We start from the raw sequence: 8199 nt of genomic DNA, 5'->3' as shown, positions 1-8199 counted from the left end.
TGTGTGTGTGTGTGTGCGTGTGCGCGCGCGTGTATATGAAGGACATACAGCCAAGTGCCAGTAGCTCATGCTTGTAATCCTAGCTACTCAGGAGGCTGAGATATGAGGATCAAAGCCAGCCTGGGCAGCTAAACCCTGTGAGACTCTTATCTCCAATTCCAGTTAACTACCAAAAATCCAGAAGTGTAGCTGTAGCTCAAGTTAAGAATGCCAGCCTAGAGCAGAATAAGCTAAAGAACAGCACCCAGGCCCTGAGTTCAAGTCCTAGTACTGTGGGCCTTGGTCAAGTGACTGACTTCTGGGCTTTAATTTCTTCATTAGTCAAAAGGGGGATCTGATAATGGTATTTCCTCCCCATGAAATCATTGTGGAAATAATGGAGATAATGTAAAGCATTTAGCCAGTATCTTGCATAAACAATACACTAAGCAGCTCAGTGAGTTGCTGCTGATACTTTATAGATAAGGGCCAAGAGTTCCCTGATTGCTTGAGATCTTTTAGGCTGAGCCCAAGCACTAAGTCCAAGACCTCTTTACAAAATGATTGCCAGTTCCTAGGAATTATTGTTTAGCTCCTGCTGCAGTTTGTACTATCCTCAGTCAGCACTACACCAAAATACATGTAAGACCCTGCCATTTTCACAAAGCAGTCAAGGCAGCTTCTGAATGTGTGAGACTTTTCTAAAGAGATCCAGCAATGGAAGACAAAGGACATCACATCATAGCTATGAAAAACTTCGGGGTGAACTTACAAACAAAAACAAAAATCTGTATTCCCAAGACAGTCTCAGTTGGCTCTAGGTTCCCTTCACACTGTCTTGTCCCCAGCCCCTCAATCATGGGTCACCTTCCGGAGATATCTCTTAATAATGGACATGAGCATTGTTCAGCTATTCCTCTCACTCAAATAGTTCTCCAGGTCCCTTCCAGGCATATTTCACTGTGTCAAGCCTTGGGGACTACAAGAGTTGGCTTCCCCATCAACACACCTGGAAAAAGCACAATGACCTCATTCTGGCTCTCCTGTAGCCATCACAGAGTGGAGAAAAACATCTGTTGTTATCTATAGCAGGTGATCCTGGTGGGTGGTCCTAGCTGACTTCCTGCTGCCTACCACTCTTCAGTACCCTCAGCTCCTGCCCATTTCCCACATCCAGTCCTCTAGATTTGGGCAGATAATATGAGCCTTCTCTAGCTTCTCAGTGAGATTTTTGTTCAAGGTATCCAGAGTGATTTCGGGAGGACCAAATCCAGGTCTCCTTCCCGTTGCCACCATAACAGCTACCCCTCAGAAATTTAAGGCTACAGTTTTTCAAAGTATTTTCCTAATGAAATTCACCTCTGTGTGATTTTTTTTAATGCTTAAAGTGAAAGAAAAAGGAAAGGAAGGAAGGAAGGAAAAGGAAGGAAGGGAGGAAAGGAAGAAGGGAAGGAGGGAGGGAGGGAAGGAGGAAGGGAAGGATTATTCAGGTGCTGACAGCTAATGCTTGAAATCCTAGCTGCTCAGGAGGCTGAGATCTGAGAACTGAGAAAAATGTGAACTAATGATTATCTCCCATTAATCAGTAAAAATCTGGAAGTGGCTCAAGTAGCAGAGTACCAGCCTTGGGCAGAAAAATTCAAGCAAGAGTACAAGGCTCTGAAGTCAAGCCCCAGTACCAATAAGGTGTGTGAGCTCATGCATGGGCACACACACAACACACACATGCACACACAAAATTATTCTCTTCCCTAACAATGCAGGTCATGTCCTAAAGAATCTATGAGATCACAGGAGTGTTAAAAAGATAAATCAGATCAACATTTTAAAATTGTGCAAAGATCTAATTTTGTACTTTTTTTCTTGTAGACAGAAAAAAAAAGTGTAATTATAGGACCTAGATTTCTCCAAAGGCAAATGCTTCTGTTAAGAGAGACTGGGGTCCCACTCTATTTTTAACTGTATTTTTTTGTCTTTTCTTTTTTGGTACTGGGGATCAAATCCAGAATGTTGCACTTGCTAGGCAACCACTGAGCTACATCCCGGTCCTATGGGGTCCCACTCTTTAGACAGTTGTTTTTTTTTTTTATTTCTCTGTCCACATCCTTATTTATCTCTCTCTCCTCCTCGACCCTGTAGGTTTTCAAGTGTGTGACCTTTATCTCGAGGCACCGCAGCCTCTGCCCTGTGCTGCATTATCATCACGCTGGGTCTGAGAATCTGCCAGGCTTGCTTGGGTGGAAAGTTAGCAGCAGCAATCGCTGAAGCATGCCAGGGGAAAGGGTGGGGTCCAGAGGCCTTGGCGTCTGTGGTGAAGAAGGTGATGGGGCTGGACAGGATTAGCCAGGTGTTTGGTTTTGAAAGACTTAAATCTTTTCTTATAGGGTACTGAGAGCCTGAGATGGGGTTTGGAGTCTATTATTTATGTTTGTCTGTTTGTACTGAAGATTGCACCCAGGCCTGGCACAAGCTGGCCTCTTCCACTGAGCTATGCCCCCAGCCTCAGAAGAGGCTTAAACCAAGAGCTGTGAAAATGAGAAAAATGGCTGGGAAGGTGCAAGGCTGGGACAGACTGACATCCCCTCATCTCCCCCCACCCCCTCGCCTCGCCCCTCAGGAAGCCCAGCGAGAAGCTGGGGTCAGTGGTCCTGGAGGCCCAGGGTTGCTGCGATCAGGACCAGGCCTCGGGGCCAGGCGCGGAGGTGGGGGCGGGGAAGGGGGAAGATAGCTGCAGGGCTCCGAGAAAGGGTTTTGGAGGCCGGCTCGCCAACGGGTGGGCATGCTTGACCTTGGCCGAAAACACTGCGGGGTACTGCGGCTACCCATTCGCTCACTCCCCGCCTCCCGTCTTCCCTCTTCCCATCTCCCCTGCTCTCCGCCCCCTCCCCGCTCCCCGCCGCCCGCCCCGACGCTGCGGCGGACTGCGGAGGAATCCCGGCCCGGGTGGGAGCGCCCTCCCACGCGGCTGCTGCGGCACGCGAGGGGCGGGGGCGGGATGGCGGGGATGCCGGTCTTCCCTGGAAGGCCCGGGAGGGAGGCGGGGGGGGGGGGGGGGCGGGGAATGCTGGCTGGTCACATGGCACCGCCACCAGGCGCAGCCCGATTGGCGGGTCTCCCAGCCCAGCGAGCCGGAGCTGGCTCGGGTTTCCAGTCACGCCGCGGCCCCCTCTCTCGATCCGGCGCCGGCGGAGCGCGCCGGCCTTGCCTGGCCGGGTGGCACCGCGCTCCTTCCACCTGGTGTCATCCGCAGTCTGGCCCCCAGTGGCTCTCTCTCCTGCCCGCAGCTTGGGAGGTCTGACGACAGCGCAGGCACACACATCCTTTCCCCCTTCCCTTCTCCTCGGCTTCCGCTGCCTCCATCCACCTGCTCTTCTCTCCATGGTATCCTGTCTGGAGGCCAGGTGTATTATTTGGGCTGGGTGAAAGCAGGCATAATTGGCCTTCAGTTTGGGGTTTGGGACGACTCATTAGCTTGGCTGGAGGGGTGCAGGTCAAAAAGGAAAACCCCATAGATGTCTCAAGCCCCACACATCCACTTCCCAGCCTGCTCTTCCATTTCAGGCAGAAACCTGAGCAGCCACCTCCCTCTCCCTTGCCCCTGTCAAATTTGAAATTTCAAACCTGATACGTTCACTTCTAAGATATTCCTTATGTCTCAAATACAGGTTTCCCCCCCACACACACACCCCCACCCCTTCTTAGCATTTATCCTGATCGGTCACTACACTTATTTGTATGATTGCTTTTGTGCGGGCTTTCCCCACCGTGAGAGCGGGGATCTGGTCTGTGTTGCTTAACTTCTTCATAACACCAACACAGGACCAAGTATGGGGAGTCATAAGTTTTCTCTTCTCTCTGAAAATTCCATAATGAACTGACGGTAGATTAACAGGAGGAAAAAAACAACAAAGAATATCTATTAGATTATGGGTTTAATCCCCAGTACTGTATACACACAGAGAGGAACTGAATGGAGTCAAAGGCTGTAAATACCTGAAAAACCTGCCAAAGTTTGCCTTTATCTGGGCCCCAATCCCTCCTTTCCTGGGTAGATATGAGGATCTCAGAATACCTGTTTGCTCCCCACCCCACCCCCCACTAATGTAGACAGAAAGCAGGAGAACTACAATCTGAGACTCCCCTAGATGCACATAGTAGGTGCTTAATGGTAATTGAATGCAGGAATGATGTACAGCAATCATGTACAGAGGAGAGGCTTGGATTTTAAGATAAAACATGTTTTCTATCTTCAAGCAGTCATCTATCCTATAAATAGGCACTGAAAGCTTCACTGTAAGACTTCATTTGTACTTCCCCACAGGGGACCACATGTCGTTTATCCTCAACAATAGGACTCCGATATTAGAGTATACAGGTGTGGAGTCAGAAGAGTTCAGGATTTAGATACCTGGATTTCTAGGCTGGCTGTTACCACTTTCTGGTTGTTTGCCTACAAAGCTCTCTCATCAGTCTCACAGGGCTGCTGAAAGACAGGGATGAAATAAAAAGGAGCACTAGCTAATGGGATTTACAAACGATGTGGTGTGTAGAGGGTAGCCCTATATTCTAGTTTTCCTGGAACAGAAAAATGGATACCAGTTGAACCACAGTAATTAATAGCATTCCCTTTCCTTTTCAAAGATCTCCTAGTTTAGACAGCAAATTATGTGGGGATAATAGCTTTGATCAGAATCATCTATGTACATGATGCCCTGGGACATGAAGGATGGAAAGAGGTAAGTCTAATTGTAGAAAAAATGGTGATAGCCATAGAAATGAGCCTGTACATATGTATGGGATTACATGAAGAGGATAGGCACAAAGGGGAGATGGTCCATTATTCATAAGGAAGCCAGGTTTGGCAATTGCTGGCATGTTTAGATAACATAAAGTGAAATGGCTTGAGCCCAGGAGGCATGGAAGGAGATGAAGCATCTAGGTTGTGAAAAAATGTTTGCCTATGTCTGAGCTAGTGAATTTCCCAAAAAAAGTTCAATTGAGGACTGAAGATAAAGTCTAGGCAGGACCCAGAATGAAGCCTGAAACAGGACAGGGCCTATAAGCCTAGCGAAGTGTAGTGTGATTCCATATGCCCTTGGTAAGTAAAATGGATAGAACCTGGATGTGGGGTTCAGAGTACAGTGAAGGCAAGAGGGTTTCCAGGATGGGGAGATCACTGAGACAGATGGAAAAGAAAAGGCCAGGAGAACCAGGAGATTAAGAGGTAAGTAAGATCAGGCTAACCAGTGATTCATTACTCTTGATTCAGAGAGAAAAGGTGAGAGTCACAACAGGTAGAAGTCACTCCTGGAGGCCAGAGGAAGGAGCCTTTGGGGTTCATTTAAGATCAAAATTATCAATCAGTGCATTTCATGGCCTATGATCTATGTGTGTGAACATGTAGCCAACCCCAGTTAATTCTTTTATCAGATTTTGAGGATCTGAACAAAAAGAATTACTAGTCTCTCTGGTGAGGACGCTGGGAGGTATAAGCTTGTAATTACTACGAGGCATAGTTGAAACTTGGAGAGAAGAGTAAATGAAGAAAAGTGAAAATGAATGCAGGTGGGAGGTGGGAGGATGGCTAGGGAGACAGCTCAGTGGGAGAGGCTTATGTAGCATGTGCAAGACTCTGGGTTCCATCCCCACCACCACACAAAAAAAAAAGGGTGGGGGGAGATGAGTTAGCATTTAATGGGTACAGATTTCCAGTTTGGGACGATGCAAAAGTTCTAAAGATGGATGGAGGCAATGGCTCCATAATAATTATGAATGTGATTGTCACTGAACTATATACTTAAGCTTGGTTAAAATGGCACATTCTATGTTTGTTTGTTTGTTTGTTTGTTTGTTTTTCCAGTCCTGGGGCTTGAACTCAGGGCCTGGGCACTGTCCCTGAGCTTCTTTGGCTCAAGGCTAGCACTCTACCACTTGAGCCACAGCGCTACTTCTGGCTTTTTCTGCTTATGTGGTACTGAGGAATCGAACCCAGGGCTTTATATATGTTAGGCAAGCACTCTACCACTAAGCCACATTCCCAGCCCCTATGTTTATTTTTTATGCCAGTCCTAGGGTTTGAATTCAGGGCCTGGGCACTATCTGGTAGCTTTTGTGCTCAAGGCTAGCACTCTACCACTTAAGGCACTTCCAGGCTTTTTGAGTCTCATGAATTTTCCTGCCACACCTGGCTTTGAACCATGATAGTCAGATCTCAGCCTCCTGAATAACTAGGATTACAGTTGTGAGCCACCAGTACCTAGCCCTATTTTATTTTTGTCAGTTGTGGGGCTTGAACTCTGGGATTGGGTGCTGTCCCTGAGCTCTTCAGCTCAAGGCTAGTGCTTTACCACTTGAGCCACAGCTCCACTTCTGGCTTTCTGGTGGCTAATTGGAGATGAAAGTCTCATGGACTTTCCTGCCTGGGCTGGCTTTGAGCCACTATCCTCAGATCTCAGCCTCCTGAATAGCTAGGATTACAGGTGTGAGCCACTAGTGCCTGTCTATTTTTTTTTTTTTTTTTTGTAATTTTTAAGCCATAACAACAAAGAAGTGGCCATGCAAAGAAGCAAAGATTAATGATAGGGTATAATAGTTGGGTGGTTCCCCAGATTCAGCTAGATGGCAATTGGTCCTTGGGCTCAGATGTTATATTCACAGTTACTTGAACCAAAACACTCTGGCCTAAGCTTACTCATACCAGGTTTCTGTTCATTGCATCTAATGGAACCATAATATAGCACCTTTCTATTCTCACTTCTGACATCCTTTCAGACATTCTATTCTCCTATCACACCCTGCTGCTCTTACTTCCTTAGATTGATCTTGCCCTTGCCTTCTCCCTATGCCTTTCCTTCTGGCACCCTCACTTTGACCATCTGTACTGAGATGGTCAAACCCAGAATAGAAGTGTCCCTGAATCTCTAGAATAATTTGACCTTATGGTAGGCTTTAGGTGAATGGGGAAATATACCCCTATTAAGTCATTGGGTTATTCAATTGTTTATTATCACAGCAGAGACAAGACTATTCTGATTAAGATACAGACATTGTTTTAGCCATCTAGTATCAAATCACCTTTCTACTTAAAGATAAACCCTCCTTCCCTCCATTTAGGATTTTGGTACTGTCAAATCCAATGGTCACATTTCTGTTCTTATCTTTCTTGATTTTTCAGCAGCATTTGTCACAATTGACCACTCCCTCCTAGAAACAATTTATCTTGGCATCTATGACATCATACCTGCTTGGTTTACCTCTTAGGTCACTGGCCTCTGCTTCTCAGTTTTCTTTATCATGTCCTCTTCTAGTGGGTTTTCTATTGCTGTGTTACTGTTACCTCAAAAGTTTGAAGATCTTAAGACCTGGTTTTAAATATTGCCAATGAAATAGACTGCTGGACATGGTCATTACAATATTTTTCTTTCCCATTTTTTTTGTGGTGCCAGGATATACTAGGCAATTGTTCTACTACTGTGCTACACCTCTAGTACTCATTCTACATTCCTTTTAAATAATAAAGCCCTACTTTTAGCTGGACATACGGTACCCAGCTGAATGTAACCCTACATTTTCCAGGTTCCTTTGCAGCTATGTATGGCCATACAACAGTGTTTTGGCCAATGAGGCTTAAGCAAAAATGTGTAGGACCTCCAAGGCAGCCTTCTTAAAAGAAAGAAGGCACACTTGTTTACTTACTTTCCTTCCCACATGGAATAAGGACCTCAAATAAAGTGTCCTTAAGATTGATAGCCAAAGATTGAGGATAACTAAGCAAACTTGAACTACCTACCTTTTGACTTTTCATAGGAAGAGAAAGGAATTTCTATCATAAACTTTATGCTATTATTTGCAAATAAATCTAGTCTTGATACATTTCCACTGCTGTTGAAGCGATTTATCTTTGATGAGGAAGTCCAAGGTTCCCAATCAGAATTGGGAAAGGGGGACTAGGAGAAGGTGTTTCCAGGCAAGAAATTGCCCAGCCTCTTTTCCATGAACAAGTAATCAAGCTATCAAGAATATGAAACGAATGATGAGAATACAGTAGTCTACTAGTTCACAAGGAGCACTTGAATGCGATATTTAAATTTTTGGACTATAGTCTGCAGATCCTTTGCAAAATATGTGGCCTTCATCTGCCCTATCTAGCAGTGCGTCACCCTTTGCAGGTGCTCAGTGAATGAATTCCCAATTAACTAGTGCTGTGTACCTAGTAAACAG

This window comes from Dipodomys merriami, unplaced genomic scaffold, assembly GCF_024711535.1.
Source record: "Dipodomys merriami isolate MVZ:Mamm:240054 unplaced genomic scaffold, mDipMer1.0.p SCAF_71, whole genome shotgun sequence".
Taxonomy (NCBI): Eukaryota; Metazoa; Chordata; class Mammalia; order Rodentia; family Heteromyidae; genus Dipodomys; species Dipodomys merriami.
Note: the sequence above shows the minus strand (reverse complement) of the source record.